The 16,936-nt window shown below is 39.9% G+C and overlaps 1 protein-coding gene across 5 annotated transcripts in view; it reads right to left on the reverse strand.

Moving 5' to 3' along the window:
* The window catches only part of atxn1a (ataxin 1a), a 105,503-nt gene that overhangs the window by 52,299 nt on the left and 36,268 nt on the right, over positions 1-16,936 (reverse strand). For 2 of the 5 annotated variants that reach the window (XM_055018096.1, XM_035947498.2), the window contains exon 4: positions 16,636-16,793. The exons of the other annotated variants lie outside the window; for them this stretch is intronic. The gene's annotated coding sequence lies outside the window, so the exon portion shown is untranslated. The remainder of the gene's footprint in view (positions 1-16,635; positions 16,794-16,936) is intronic. 5 annotated transcript variants of the gene reach the window in all.

Raw genomic sequence — 16,936 nt, forward strand, 5'->3', positions numbered from 1 at the left:
TGTGTGACGCTGCACAGCTGTATGACTGGCTAACAGACAAATTTATTATCCATCTCACTGGCTGACTGCCTGGCCAGCTGTCCTGTGGACTGATCAAGGTGTCTAAGTGGCTGGATAGAGGTTTGCTAACTGAATAGCAGAGAGACTAACTCACTGAGGTGCCTAATAGAGCACAGACTGTTGAAAATGTACAAGAATTCCATTACGCTTCCATTTCATTGTGCATAGAGAGACAGTGAATGCCTACATCTAAGTGCTGCCGCCTGTATCTGTAATAGAATGACTGGATGTGTGAGAGTTTGTGTGTTGTTTCAGGGAGGGGGCCTGTTGCTCCCTACTGTTATACAATACATATTGTATAACAACTGGCAGTGTGTGGGCGGCTCCCGCCATCTGGAGAGATGCAACCCCATATCGTGTCTGAAGCTACACACTGTATGTGTGTTTGTCAGTGCACAGGCTTTTCAGTGTGTTTCTGTCCACCCTGCAGCTAGAAATAGACACAGCATCATCTACAGTAGTTAGGTTCCTGGGTTCATGTACATGACGAATTAAAGGAAGGTAATTGAGTGTGGTCTTGTATACTGTGCAAATACTGTATGTTTTGCTGAGTAAGACTGATTATGATTCATATTATTTTGTTCACTCTCATTAATGTGACAGAGGTGCTTTCGCAGAGATACATGCATAAATAATCGCGTACACATACAGACTGTTCATTATACTGATCTGCTAATGTCCTCTGGGGGTCTGACAGCAGTCAACAGACAGTGAGGACTTCATTATCAGGCTTAGCATGAGACAACGTCTCACTGTTTCACTCCTGGTTCTAGGTTTCCACAGAGATGGACTCAACCAAACAAACAACGTCTTGGAACTCTTCGTCCACAAATAAACAATGACACACTCAGAGGAAGACATACGGTGTGCACACACACACACACACACACACACACACACACACACACACACACACACACACACACACACACACACACACACACACACACACACACACACACACACACACACACACACACGACACATAAGGTGCTGAGAGAATCCACTCCATCAACTCAAAGTCGGTGCTCAACTGTTGCTATGGAGAGGAAAAGCATGGCTTTCTAGTCTATTTTAAGGTAATCGGTGTTACTTTTTTCACTGCACATATCAGAGTCAACCAAAATGTGATAGCAAGCATTGTCACTACACTAAGGCAACTGCTTCTTTTTGCTGATCTGTTATTAATCAGTCTATCAAAATTCAATGAGCACCAAAATGTCAAAACTATGAACTAAATGATTATGATCACAATACAGTAACAATCCTGCTACATCAGAATAAATAATCTTAGCTAAAGCCATATACATGCATGCACACAATTTCACTGAAACCGTCAAACTACAGTTTATGCCGAGACTGTTCCTTGTAACTTGCAGTTCATTTTGTTTACATAAAGTAAATTTGTGGGCATATTTTGCATGTGTGAATCAGTGTGTTTGTTCCTGGATTATTGTCTCAAGGTGAATGTGTAAGATCCACACAGCAAGTGAGGTGTTACATTGCGTCTGTTTTTAGCACAACTTCACACCTCTAGAGGAAATCAGTGCAGCTCACATCCTGCTAGCAGCAGTAGCGAATTCCAGCTTTCTCCTCCTGCAGCTATCCACTGCAGGTAATTACTTCCTTAACATATACTTTGATCTGACAGAACTGTGGTGCTCCTGTGGTTGATGGGTTGATATATTTTCTGCCATGCATTGTTATCATCAAACAGAAGTAAGGGGGAAAGAAGAAACAATTAACGTGCCAAGAAATAATTAACATTCATTTATTTAATTCATTCAAGTACATCCAATTACTTAAGCCCTTAGGTTCTCTTGTTACTTACAATAATTTTATTTCTCCTGTTGTCAGGTAACAACCACCCATGGAGTTGAAAAGCAAGAAAAATGTATAATATGTGGAGTTAAATAGTAAACAAAAATAACTGTCTTTGGTGTGATGTTCTCTGGTGTAAAGAGGAGGAAATGGAACATCTCACAAAATGTTCTTGTTATCTTCACCACTTTGCATTTACAGATGCAGATGCACAGGCACAAATGCTAACCATCACCTGAAACCTTAAACACACCAACCGGCTTAAAAAAAGCATGTTGTCTTCATAAAAACGTCAAAGACATCCCAAATATATATAAACACAGAGAGAATTTATCAGTCACAAACCAGAAACAGTACGAATCACAGGATTTTCAACTTTCTGACAGTCCTTGAAGTGCTCATCTTAAGTTCTGTCAACATAACGAAATGAACAATAATAGTAATATTAATAATAATAACTTTATTCACATAGCACCCTTAAGAACAGCGTTCACCAAGTGCTTTGACAGTTAAAACATGCAAACACAGAGACAATCAAACAAGCTATAGGAGACAAGGCAGAGCAGTCAATTAAAAATAAATAGTAAAAATGATAAGCGCACAACTCAAACAAGGGAACTAGGCAGTTTCAAAATGAAAGAACAAGACCGCGGGTTAAAATTAAAAGTAAAAAAATAGAGAATTAAAGAATCAGAGAGACGACATCACACCAACGAACCAGGCAGCTAAAATTAAAATAAAACAAGAGAGAGCATCTAAAATAAACAGGACATAATACAGAATAAAACACTAAAACTAATTAAAGCTTAAAGTAAACCTAACATACAAGCAAGTCTATAAAAGTGGGTTTTAAGAAGTGATTTAAAAGAAGTTACTGACTCTGTAAGCCTCATCTCCTCCGGCAGGTTGCTCCAAAGTCGAGGTCCTGATGGAGAAAGCTCGGTCACCCTTAGATTTAAGCCTCAACTTTGGAACGACCAAAAGGGATCCACCTGAGGAGCTAAAGCTGCGAGCAGGATGATCACATTCATTTCATTCTACACACTTCATTTTAAAATTTGCCAAAAGTTAACTGTTATCTCTGACTATATTCTGTAAAAAAAAAAACAAAAAAAAAACAATATAGTCGGTGCTTTTCCACTCAAATGTAAAGGAATTAGTTACACAGCTACATCCAACGGTCATGTGACCAAAATGTAGGGGGTTTTCAGCTGAACTGGGCTGAGCTGCAGGCTGTGTTTACGCAGAGCAAATAAGACACACATATGGAAACAAGTCAAACATGTAAGTAGAAAAATATCACAATACAGCATGTAGAGCCACCATTTTTCCCTCACCACTGGGCACTTATTACAAGTTGTACATTTTTTACATTTAATTTTTTTGCGAAATAGGCAATCAAATACATTCAACCTTCATTTTTTAAATTAAAAAAAAAATTATGGCATTATAAATTTGTCATACTCAGTAAAAAAAAATTAGCCCACAGTAAGTAAAATGTGACAGAAGCAAAAATACCCCCAACAAAATAGCTGTTCAGTAACTTCAATAACAAAAACAGGGTCTAGGTGTTGGTGTATTAAGTAAGTAGTCAGACTTGATAGTGTTCTACAGTAGTTATATTATCACTGCATATATACAGATGGAAAGACATCCAGTCTATTGCTGTCTTCAGCCAAAATTAAAGCTAGACCAAACAGATGGGTGTGTGTTACGCTGCATACACACTAGATACAGTTTCACCAAATGTGCAACATACGAGCTGCAAATTGCATTATGAGGTGCCTTCCTCCCACTCACTTCAAAATGTTTTACTAATGAAAGCCAAACTGACGATTGTGATCCATCTACGAGCATATAATCACTCTGTAGTACTCACAGATCTATCTGCAATTTGAGAGTGACGGTCGTTTGTGTGCTGCCACCATCCTGTCTGTTTGCCCTGAGGATTACTGACAGCTTCACACACAAGGACCATTAATGGCCATGGAAAACTAAAAATCTGGGTAACACCCAAGTTCTAGTAGAGCACACAGGAAGACCACCACTGTTGTTACATCATATTTCATCCTCACTACTTCCCTTCGCTCCCTAACCCCAAACAGGAAATAGTTCCTACATAAATCCCTGGGACCCGTGTAATGAGGCATGTACAGTACAAGTGTGTTTGTGTGTGCGCGCCAACAAAAGTGGGTGTGTGTCCAAGTCTTACATGGCTTTCAATCCGTCTCTTATTTAAGACTTCTGCGCAGAATCCCACACATATACACACAGGTCTGAAAAGGTTATGGGAAAGAGCCTTTGGCTGCAATTCGAGCAGGGAGGGAATGAAACGGAGAGGAGAAAAAAAAAACAAGAGAATGCAAGAAAGAGCGTGAACAGCCTGAAAAACATCCACACACTGTATACACATACACATATAAACTGAGCATACTGCTGTTTTATTCATATCAGCTGACAGACAGATTTTGACTTTGCTGTTGTACTACTGCAAATCAGGCTGCTCTGGATTAGACTTGACTAGAGAAGAATTCGACTGTAGAGCCGGAGCCAATGGAAAAATACCAGGGAGGGGACTCATAAATAACTGGACCAATGACAGCTCATATCAATATTGAAGAGGACAGGGAGGACAGAGGAAGCAGTGGTAGAGAAGGAGACATAGAGAGAGAGAGACAGAGTGTGAGAGATATGAGTAAGTTCCCTTGATACTGACAACATTCAGTCAGACTTCTGGAAAAATGCGATGGATTTTTCTTGTTTCAGTGACAGAAACATGAACATGGCCTGCAAGGCAGTTGTGTTCTGTACATATATGTACACAGTTGTAAGCCTACAGTTAATTATGAGTAATAATTCTCCTTATAATATTAGTATTAAAGGAATATTTTTATTATGAACTAATCTGCCGATTACTTCAATCATCGGTTAATTGTTTTGTCTTTTAGGCGTCAGGAAACACTGAAAAATGCCACAATTTTCTAGAGCCAGATTTGTTTTACGTCTTTAAATTAGTTATCCTGTTTACTGTCACAGAAATCAGCTACTGATCAGTTCATGGAATAACAGCGTCAGCTTTAACTTCAAATGCACTAGTTAGTTTGTTAGTTAGTGCAATGTCCAATTCATCAAGCCCTGTCATAAAAACCAAGATATGGGCCGATTTCACTGCCAAAACTACAACCACGATATTCCTCTACTACACTCAGGTATTTATTGGCTCCAGGTATTGATAAGTGACACCATGTGACTCACTAATGTTCTCCATGTAGAACATTTTTCCCAGAAGTCTGCGTGACAGGCAGGGAGGGAAAAGCCGAGAGCACAATTGCTGTCAGCGATAAGCTCTGGATGATAAATGGCGAGGGTGATGGAGGAATATATGTAAAAGTATTTTCCCACCGGTTCCTGCACTACATGTCTGCTGATCAGTCATTATCAGTGGGTGGTATATGGTGTAGTAACAGCCAACATGACCTCTGGTTTATCTGTTACAGCTGCAGTGGTGGTGGGAGGTGTGTGCAGCATGTGTGTGTGTTTTACTGTCACTTTAGATAAGATTGGCAGCTTTTCTTTCTCTTTATAATGCTTAGTTTTTTGTTAAAATAAAACGTTGTTTTGCATCTGATGTTGTAAGATGTGGTTGTAGATGTACAGTATATTGTTAAACCTCAACTTCCTATCTGTCTCTCTGTATCTGCTGTTGTGGAGAAGGGTGGAGCTGTATTAAAAAACGCTAGTGAGGGAGTTGGGACGACGAGCGGCAGTAAATAATGACTGTCTCAATGCACAGGAGATTTTAGTCACCGTAATAGCAGGCTGTAATATGGGCCAAATCTGTCCCCAAGGACAAAACTGGATTAACCAACATCACTCAAATCGCACAAATGCACACACACACGCTGAACTACTGGTTCACAAATCAATCTGACCCTCCTCCCCGCTTATTTAATAGAGAGTATAAAAGAGAAAAAAAAAAAAAACGGAAGGAAGGGCAAGGGAAGATAAGAGTGTGTGTGCAAAAGAGGAATGCGGAGAGAGGAAAAAAGAGATCTAAAGAGGGAAGAGGAGAGAGAGTTGGAGACGGAGCAGAGAAAAGAGGACAGGCGCTTCAATAATTCACAAACCCTTGCTTCATTTAGAATAGAATCGCTGCCCCAACTGGACCTGTGTGCCCTCTACACATGACACATCATCCACAGAATCCATGGCTTGTGTTTACAGTATGAAAGTGTGTGTGTGTGTGTGTGTGTGGATTTGTGTGGGAGCTTGTAAAATTATGCAAAGGAAGACGTGTGATCGTGTGTGCTCTGCCAACTAGCAGACATGGATTTCTATTAAAGGAGTAATGCAGATTCACTATTAGAGCTGCTGCAGTGTGAGAATAGACGGGCTCAGAAACAGACAATACATCTTTATAGAAGTGCTCCTTTCTCCATTCAGGTTTACAGTGAGCTGTTTGTTTGATGCTTGTGTGTGTGTGTGTGTGTGTGTGTGTGTGTGTGTGTGTGTGTGTGTGTGTGTGTGTGTGTGTATGTGTGTGTGTGTGTGTGTGTGTGTGTGTGTGTGTGTGTACGTCCATTTCTAAGTATTTTAGATGTGTGGATTGGAATGTACTGCTCCCAAATACATTCTCCAGCATGACACCTACCCCAGACATGCAGCCAGAGTTGAATAGAACTAGCTTCAGTGATGACATTGAATCAGTCTGGGATTACATAAAGAGACAGAAATACATCAAGGCAGCCGAAACAGACAGAAAAATTTGTGGTATTTTGTTCGAGATGCTTGCCTGGCAAATATCTTGAAATTTGATCTCAGTTTCTATGAACCCAAAGCAGGTTTGAAAGGCATGTGTCGTGTTGTGTAATCATATGTGACTTTTAGTTTCATCATGAAAAATAACCAAGTGCTTCATCAAAATCACTTACTCTATATGTCTTGTTTAAAAATGTGCCAAAATTAAAGCATAACTTGATTCTGTTGAAAACAAAAAACCACAACTGAGAAGTCATGAGTGACTTTCGAGTCAAAAATTCTGGGATTTTTCAGCTGAACTGCAGGCTGTGTAGACAGAGCAGATAGGAGACAAGAGTCGAAATAAATACATAAATAGTAAAATAGTAAGATATCTATAGTTTGTAGAACCATATTTTTTTCCAGGATTGGTATGTGTGGATATTGGGAAAAATATTGTGCCTACATATTGATGGCAGGATGTTTTTTTTTCAAGTTTTGCAAAATGAATAATAAAACTTTTTTGTCTTACTCCACAAAACAGACTTCCCTCTACTTCTAGCCAAGGTTGTGCTGCTTCCATAGAGGTTCAGGATTTTATATTGCAGTGAAAAATGAGTCCACAGTAAGTAAAAATGTAAGAGAAGCAAAAACGGCCTAGGGTTCAGAGGGTAAACTGATAAACAAGAAACAAGTCATGGCGTTAATTTGAATTTTAAGCATCCTCATTTTACTTGGAGTGCAGTATCGTACGTGTGAAGCAACAGAGGTCTATATGTGTGTGTGTGTGTGTGCTTGTGTGTGTGCGCGTGTGTCAGTGCGTACGTGCAGCTGCGACGCATGCTGGTATTTGTAATGATGTACATGTGTGCGAGTGTGTGTGCGCTCATGTCGTTCATGGTGACCTGCAGCAGCAGCCATCTCTGTTATGTAATCCTTGCTGTCAAACGCATTCACACACTCCTCCACACATGCCGACACACACGAACTGTACACACACACACACACACACACACACACACAAACACACACACACGCCAGTGCCTTCAAACAGCTCAGAGGTTATTCTCCAGTCATGGTGAGAAAACTCTGCATGGTATCTCAGCACAATCAGGAACGGAGCGTTTCTCCCTAGCAGGTAAATAACTAACCAGTGTAATTAAGTTAATGGTTCAAGTCTGAGGTCTGCTGTGCTCTCATCACCATTTACACTAACAGTTCTATTATTTTAGGGATGACAGCCTGCATTAATCCATGCACATCTTCTCAGAGGACTTTACATTACAGATGCAGACTTATAATTATGGTATTTTAGAACTATTATAAAAATCTGCTTTTCATAGTAACAGCGATGGCTCTCCATTGTATTCATGACAGTCTAGTAACAGAACAACAATTAAACTGTCCCTTTTCCAGGCAAAAACTCTTCTTTTCACACAAATTTTCCCAGTGTGACATTGTGGCAGTTCTTTCCTCCCTCACTGTTTATGTTCAAGCAGCCACCCACACACTAGTCAACACAACCTACAGTTATGTACAGTGGCAGACTCGCGGCATTGTGCCACGCTCTGATGTGTGCAGCACGTTCCCCATCTAAGGCTATCACAAAACTGGATGAAGTCCCATCAGAGCGCAGCGCAGCGGCACTGAATTATTGCTGAGAGGGCCTGTGCTGTACAAATGCATTTCGTGAAAGGTCTAGGGATTTCAGTCCAACAGAGAAATTTTATTTGGAGGAGAAATTATGAAAATATGTAAAGGACAGTACATCTATCTTCAGGAGCCAAATCATTTGCAGGGAGGTATTGCATGTGCACTTTCGGCTAAACAGATATATAAGGGGACACGTCTAGAGCTGGAATGATTAGTGTAGGAATTGGTTAGTCAGGCATTTCAAAAAGAATTGGCACCATTAAGTATGTGAATCATTTCTCAAAAAACGTCTTCGACATTTGATGGTTTCAGCATCTCATGTGAGAATGTGCTGCTTTACTTTGTTCTATATAATAGTATATTGAATATTTTTGGGTTTGGTCTGTATTTTGGTTGAAATAAACATTTTGAAGACGTCTATTTGAGCTCTAGGGCAGCAGTTCTAAATCTTCTTGACTCACAACCCACACGCACAACAGCACTGGGACAAATAGCGCACAACAACCCATTCAAACACCTTGATCGCTCATGAACTGTATGCAAACAACCTTTCGTCACTATCAAAACCTCTACTGGGAGATGCACTGTGTGCTGACAAGCTGTTCAATGCTTTTTGGTGTCTGAATATTTTCGCATATGATTACTGTCAGCCCCACAGCTAAGCAAGTAGGCGTTAGTGCTGTGAAATGGAGGAATTCGTACGCCTGAATTAGGGGATGTATGTGGCGCTGTCCATAGTACTGAAACGGAGCGGAGGACCTCGAGAAACAGGCAGGCAGAACACTTATTCCACTTTTTCAATCGCTGCTTTCTTTTGGCTCCGTAGTTCAGGGCTCTTTAAGTTTGCTGATGTGTGTTTCATTTCCAAATGCATCTGAAGTTGAACTGGTTTTAGGCTTTCATGTGCATGCACTTCTGAACAAATAACACAATATGAATATTCTGCGTTGTGTTCACCATGAAAATCCACTCTGCAGAAAGTCAGGTTGATATCTGATGGATCTAATGGAGCTGTTTTTTTTTAGTTGATGTTGTTCCTGTCTGATTGTCAGTGGACACACCTCTTGGCCCGAGTCTTGAACTGGGATACTTTTTCTCAGAAGCGATCACTTAATAGTCCTTCCATGTAATTACTGGTTGCAGCTGCTTGGTTAAGTCTAATACTGTGGCGCGAAAGCACCAAAATAAAAAAGCCTTTTTTGTTTGTCTTTTTGTGTCCAATCATGAACTCAGGTGCATGGACATTTCAGCTCTCATAAACATGCTTAATATTCTTTTAGAATTCAATGTATATACCTGCTAGTAATGTTTATAAGAAAACAGTCCCTGGTGTAAAATATATTATTTTTTATTGTAAACCCTCTGAACTCAAAACCTGTTGGCTGGTTAGAATAGAATGTTTGTTTTTTTTAAACTGCCAAAATGACTCCATTTATCCTGGGAAGAAATTGTAAAAGCTGAATGTTTAACTTTCAAACAACCAAATCTAAGCCTACAATTGGAATATTCCCTTAAAATCATTTTAATCAACATTTCTCACTGAAAAATTCTCCCAGAGTAAACTGTTTGCAGCAACCCGAATAAGTAAAACATAAAAACTCTCCTTGGCAAAACCGAGAAGCAACGGATTTTTGGCTAAACTGGGCAAAGCTCCAGGCTGTGTTTACAACTGCACAGATAATAGACAAGTGGAGAAACAAATGAAAAATGTAAAATGTAATAAAATGTCTAAAATATGTACAGGCATCCGTTTTTCTGCAGTACTGGTAACACCTGTGTACAGTTGAAAAAAATGTTGCAGATGTTGATTCAAAGTTTTTCATTCTTTAATGATTTATGGCATTAGAACTGTCAAACTGCACAGATAAGATTTACAGTTCTCTCTACTTCTAGCCAGGGTTGTAGCGCTTCCATACAGGTGCAGGACTTTCTATTGCAACAACGATCCCACAGTGGTGTGACAGAAGCAAGAAACACCCAGAAGCTGCTTATGGAATTATGTTGTGACTCATTCAGGAGTCAGCTTTTTTTAAAACCATTTTTTACTTTTGTTATTTTACATTATGATCTACAATTTCTAATATAAGAATATGATATTTTATCAAACAAAAAAACTGAGAAGTATCTGGTAATGACAAAAAATTGAGTCTTTACTTCACTTTATTTCTTCATATTTCAATAATAACAGGCTAGAGCACCCAAAAAGCACAAGTTTCAGCATTTTTACAGAAGGTCCAGCTGGTAATAGTTGGACTAGCATTTACTCGAAACCTGAACATGTCTCAGGTGGCCATGTTGACTACTGTCTGCTGGCTATCACCCTGAATTATTCCATTGAAATTCCTCAACCAAAGCCCATATGCCATTGTTATACAATTCAGGAAACCACAGGGCCCCAAGTTGACTGTACTCCCCAAAGTGAAGGAAAACTAGTTTAGCTCAATAGGCTATTAGCCTCCACCTCTCCACACATATAAGGATTGAATACAGGAGCATAAGTCTAGAGTACATATAGGAATACTGGTAAGTGGCCATCCATCAGCACTCCCATTCAGACCGAGCCGACAATTTTGTGATGGGTTGGTACAAAGAGCGCTATACAGAGCGAGTGGAATGGTTTGATGTTTTTACAGTCTATAGGAATCCCACAGGAAAACTTTTGTTTGTGTTCCATAGCAGAGATCTTTACTGGAGATAAGCCTGCTCTTGGAGGGAACAAGAGTGATCCTGCTGCCATTGGCAAGTCACCACGGAATATATATATATATATATATATATATATATATATATATATATATATATATATATATATATATATATATATATATATATATATATATATATATATATATATATCACTGTATATATAGAACCACAATCAACTGCACCTGACTGTGTTTTTCAGTGTAATTATCACAGATGGTGGGGGGTCGTGATTGAACGTAGCTGCTCAGGCATCATACAGCATCAAATCAATAGCGTTGTACTTACTTGCCAACCTGTTTGCCAATTTAAAAAGTGTCTGCTTAGCCATGCTGACCATTGGCTGTCACGCTTGAGAATAGCAAAATCAACATCAAATACAGGGGGGGATACAGTATCGGCTAATGTTAACAGCACTGCGGTTAGCGATTAAAGCGAGGGGAGACACGAGGGGGAAGAGAGGGTTTGGAGGGGAAACAAGAGGAAAGTGTGGCAGAGTCAACGACAGCGAGTAAGAGAGAAAAGCAGAGGGGAAACTGACAGACAAATAAGGACACAGAAAGATGAAAGGGAGGAAAAAATGAAAGGAAAGTTGACAAAGAGGTGAAAAAAGAGAACAAGATAACAAAGGCAACAAGGCTCAGAGCCGGAGTAACACAGAGAGAGACAGTGAGATATGGAGAGAAAACGGTAGGTGGGAGTGAGTGGGTGGCGAGAAAGATGGCACTTTATCATACAGCCTAGAGTTGTAAAAGCAATAAACTCTCCATAGGTCTCAGCATAAGGACTTCCCAGGCACCACAAAGGCCATCCCCATTCATCTCACTAAAAGCTGAAGTTGCTGAGCTGGGCTCGACTCCTCCTGGGGAAAAATGTTTGCCATCGTGAACTTCTGACTATTTCAGAACACCCAGGCACATGATCCACAAAAATAGCTGACAATATTAACCGACTTTCTTTGTTGCTTTTGAGCTGAGGGACCATTTGCTCTTTTTCTTTTTGTGTCATGCTATAAAAAGTGAATAAAAGTCTGATTTGGAGCTGCAATTGAAAAACAATTCTTACTGTACCTAATTGCTCTTTTGTGTAGAAATGTAATCTTTAATAGTTAGCAAAACTATATTGCAGTGATTCAGATATAGTCTGCCATGACTTGTATCTACAGACGTTCCATGCATATCGGCCTTGATAACTATGAAAATCAATATACCGTAAAAGCAAAAAAGGAAATCATTAGTTCCAGCGATCATACAGATGACATTTGATCCAAGAAAGTATACACCTACTGCTTGACTGACAGCCAAACCTGTAAATTATCTAATTTGCATGACTTTTCAATCCTGTCTGTAGGTAATTATCATCCTTTGATGTGATCACTCCTGTCAGCTGCCGCCCACCTCGTTCTCATCGCTCCTCTCAATTGTCTATATCTCTTACGGTGCACTTACACCAGAGGTGTGATTGCATTAAGCTGCAGAGAGCGAGGGCATCCCAGGGGCTGCACTAATGTACAGAACAGAATGTACAGAGTGGCGACTGTGAAGGAGAGCGAGAAAGAGGTTGGAGTAGGGGGGCATCCATTACTATAATCATTTTACCTCACTTGAAAACGTGGCTGTCGGAGCAGGTTGTGTGAAAGGGAGAAGACAGAAACACAGAGAGTGAGGCGAAGAGAGATGAGCGCAGGAAAAAGCCTCTTATGACTGTTAGTAAATCTAAAGCGCAACTTCATTTTTCAACCGTTATTGCTTTCTCACACGAGCACCCAGAGCATCCACACAATAACCAAAGACATTTCAGGGGTATATTAGTGTCCCGGTAGCGCATTTGTAATATCCATGAGGTACCCGGAGACGTGCATTTTAGATGATAGCAATTAACAAGACCAGTCATGGCTCGACAGCAATCGCAGCTTTTAACATTATTCTCTTTTCAGGTTTAAACACACGACCCATAAATCAAACACACTAATTTCACAACCTGCTTACTACCAATGGAGTTTGTTTCACGCTACTATGAATACAATAAATCCCTAAACAAATGCCTCACAAAAGTAATATGTTGCTCCATGCAAACAATGAGGGACATCTTTCAAGGTGGGGGAGGAGGACAGGGAATACCCTGAAGGAATAACATCTAATGCAATCAGATTGCTCTGGCCAATTAGTCAGCACTAGCCCAGCCAGAGATGATGTCAGCCATCATTACTCACTGCTTAATGCTATAAAGCTGAAGAGAATCAAGAGGAAACAAAGAAAAGAGCAACAAAAGTGGGTCCGAGTTAGGACGGACAGAGAATTAGTCACACATAGACAGACTGGCACCCACACAGAACAGAATTACACACGTCTTACTTTCCTAAAATACAACTTTTATCTGCTCTTAAATTAGAAATGTAACAGCAAATGCTTGGAGATATTAAGCCACACAGCATAAAAACAAAGATGCAGGCGTTCACCCTCATTCCCTCACACAGAATGTTCCGGCACATGTATGGTTCATTAGTTATGACCTACAGCAACATGTTTTTTCCACGCCTGTGGGTGAATTGTAGTCAATACCCCACAGCTCCAAATGACATTTTACTTACATATGTATTCAGCATGTTACGGTGTGCAAACTACTTCCCTCTAATATGTCCACACACTGTGCAGTACACACACACATGCAGATGCAGACATGTATAGATGAAAGTATATGCTGTATTAACACAACAAACATGCTGACAAGCAGTCGCAGACTCACACGCTTTTTTGAAAGACACACAGTGATGTTTATCAGAACGCAGTAATGGAGCACAGTGGTTATGCTGACTAGCTGATTAGCTCCTGAGGGGGAGGCCATTGGACCTCTTGTATTATTATAAAGCCTGACTTCAACATCTTCCCTACATAAACAGAATTCTACTGTATGGAACATAATGAGCTGCTGCTGCTGGAGTTTACTATAAAAACAGTTTTTCTACTTCAACTGGTTTTGTCTTTATGATTTATTTTTAAAACACAGACAGCCTTTCCTACCCCTAGAAAGCTCCTTTTATGGTTCCATCAGCTGTATTGTGATATTTCCTTACAAACGTCTTTATAGTGGAACTGTGTTTTGTGAGATTTTTTTACTAAAACTAAAAGAATAGCCTTGGTGGAAACATTAAAAATAAGTTTCCATTCCTCCTGAGAGCATTCAATCTGCTGAGAATATCTCACTTTTCATTCATTCCTACACGCTTCATTTCTCTGCCTCCTCTCCTTTTTTGTAATTCAGCCACAACCAGCAGTCTGGATGAACTCAGTGACACTGGGTAAGGTAATTAACTAATTGTTTAGCATACAGAGACAGCCAAAGTATGTGTGCGTCGGAGAGCGTTTTGTTTTGTGCAGAGCGGTGCCATGACAAGTAAAGACAGCGACACAAAAGGGAGACTGAGCGAGAAACTCGGAAGGGGTGGGTGGAAAAAGAGAAGGAAATGGAGAGGCACAAGGAAAGATGGAAACAAAATCTGTGATGTGCTTTGGTTTAATTAGTTCACCATCCTTGTCTGTCCGCTATAAACTAAAAGCGGATACTTTCATTGTAGGATAAAGTTACCTCATGCTTGGTAATTCCACTAACTTCTCTTTTAATAGCGCTTAGCTCATCCTCTCTTATCTTTTATTTTTCAGTCCTGATCTCCCTCCTTCCTTTCCTTTCAGTCGAGGCAGCTGCTGTTGCAGTTGGCAGTCTCAGGTGTGTGTATATGTGAGAGTGTGTGTTTCCTTTGCTCTCCAAACCCAATTCAATCCTACTATGAGAGCGGGGGCCCAGATCAAATAAAGCAGAGCGCAGGTATTACAAGAAAACAGAGAAGGGGAAATCCATGCTCACACACAGAGAGAGAAGGGATGACCTCTCCATGTACTTAACCCTCTCAAGGCAGCGACGTGCCTCGTGTGCAACATGTTCCTTACTAGAGAGGACCTACCTTCAAAAGGGGAGGCTAAGACAAACACCGCATTTAGTTTAAGTGGAGCACTTTTCCTGATTCTGCTTAAACTTTCTTGGTGTCAGCCTGTGACCAAACCATAGCAGATGTCAAGCAAAATTTCTTTTGTTAGTTTATTTTATATTGAGCATTCAAGGAGCGACACCCGCTGGCATCGCTGGATATCTAAAGGTTCCTGTGAAGCTTTATTACAAAAAAGCAACGCTGGGTTAATTAGTAACTTGACATCTCTGAGATCACTGCGAGTCATTGCTGCAGGGCTGCATTGAATCGAACCATGGGAGAAAGAGTGGGTGGGAGTAATTTCAGTTTCAAATGAAAAAAAGAAAAAAAATCAATCTGTGAAAATTGACTGAATTCATATAAAAGCTGTCAGATTCCCCTTGCAAGACATAAATAAGTTTATACTCCATCTCCTGGCATAGAAAACGTCTTTCAGTTCTGCAATAATAAAATCAAAGTCAAGCCCATTTTGCAAACTTGCCCTGAGGATGATCTGAATTTAAAGTTACAGCCAACTAGTAATGTGAGGAACTTAATGAGTGGATCAACAAAAAGCTTCCGCTACAGCTGACAGAAGGAGGACTTTGTTTCAAATTTGTGTAAAGAGTGTACATTCTGAAAAAAGTAGACATCTGGCAATGAAAACAAGATTTTAAAAATTGACATTTTTTTTAGCCTATAATGTTCTTTTTTTCCATACAAGGCAATGACTTTCCCTAAAGTAAGATCCAAATTAAACAGCTCTTTACAAGAAACTAGTAAAATATATAGAAATGGTTAAGAAGAACTCAAAGTCGAATATACAAATGCCGTGAAAAATGTGCTTTGTCTGCATGTTTACCGAGTCTTTTGGTTACAGTGCTATCTCTTTTCCTTCTGTTGTTTTCCATTACGTGCTAAACTAAACTCAAAGCCAAACAATCCATTTAAATATTTATTTAAAGTCCCACTCTAGTCACTGATTTAACCCTTGAAAACTCCACTCATCTCTAAACCGTTTACAGTAACCAGATTCCGTAAAACACAAAAAATTCCGCCCTCCTTGGTGCATCCGAGAAGCAATGTGTGACTCAACTGTAACCAGCAGTCACATGACAAAAACTCAGAAACTTTTTTGGCTGAACTGCAGGCAGTAGTATTGGTAACACCTGTGGCAACTTGGGGAAAATGTTGCATATTCTGATACCAGGTTTTTCCAATTTTTGTACAATAAATAATGAAACAAATTTAACTTTTGCTTTTGTTATTCGTGGCATTATTATTTTGTCACACTGCAGGAAGGACAACTGAAAATCCCTTCATAGTTGTACTGTTTCTACAGATGTGCAAGACTTTTATATTGCAGTGAAAAATGAGCCAACAATGAGTAGAAATGTCATAGAGGCTGAAAATGCTCAGAAACTGTTCAGCATTCAGAGGGTTAAGTAGCATTTATTGTTTCCCATGCCTGTTTTTCAGCTGGAGTAGGCTCAACATGGACTCACAGTGACAGCATAGGAAGACACAGTAGTGACATCTTAATAACAAAATAAAAAAGGAAGTGCACTGCAGTGTGCAAGTTTAGCTGTTTAGTAACAAGTTTACTGTATTCTGCTGGTGAACTCAGTCTGAGTCATGCAGGATACAACCTCAGGCATGTGTCAAACATTTTAACTCACACTCAGACGATTTATACTCACATATTCTGACTTGCCGTCTTTAACGTCTATATAGCTTTTCCAGACAGTGTCTATATGGCACGCCAGCAGCTATGTGTTAAAGACCACCATTTGCCGCCCAGTCTAATTGTCGGAGCTTTCAGACTGTCACCCTTCCATCTGCTCGTTTCTGAGGGTTTCTGCTCAGAGAAAGGCAACTGTCAAGTGTGAATTTACACAAGACAGAGAAAGCATAAAAAAACAGGAGGGAGTGAAATGTGTAATTTCCATTCAGGAAGACTGATGGCTGAAGAAAGAAAGCGAACAAGAGCGAGAACGAGAG

This window comes from Amphiprion ocellaris, chromosome 15 (genome assembly GCF_022539595.1).
Source record: "Amphiprion ocellaris isolate individual 3 ecotype Okinawa chromosome 15, ASM2253959v1, whole genome shotgun sequence".
Taxonomy (NCBI): domain Eukaryota; kingdom Metazoa; phylum Chordata; class Actinopteri; family Pomacentridae; genus Amphiprion; species Amphiprion ocellaris.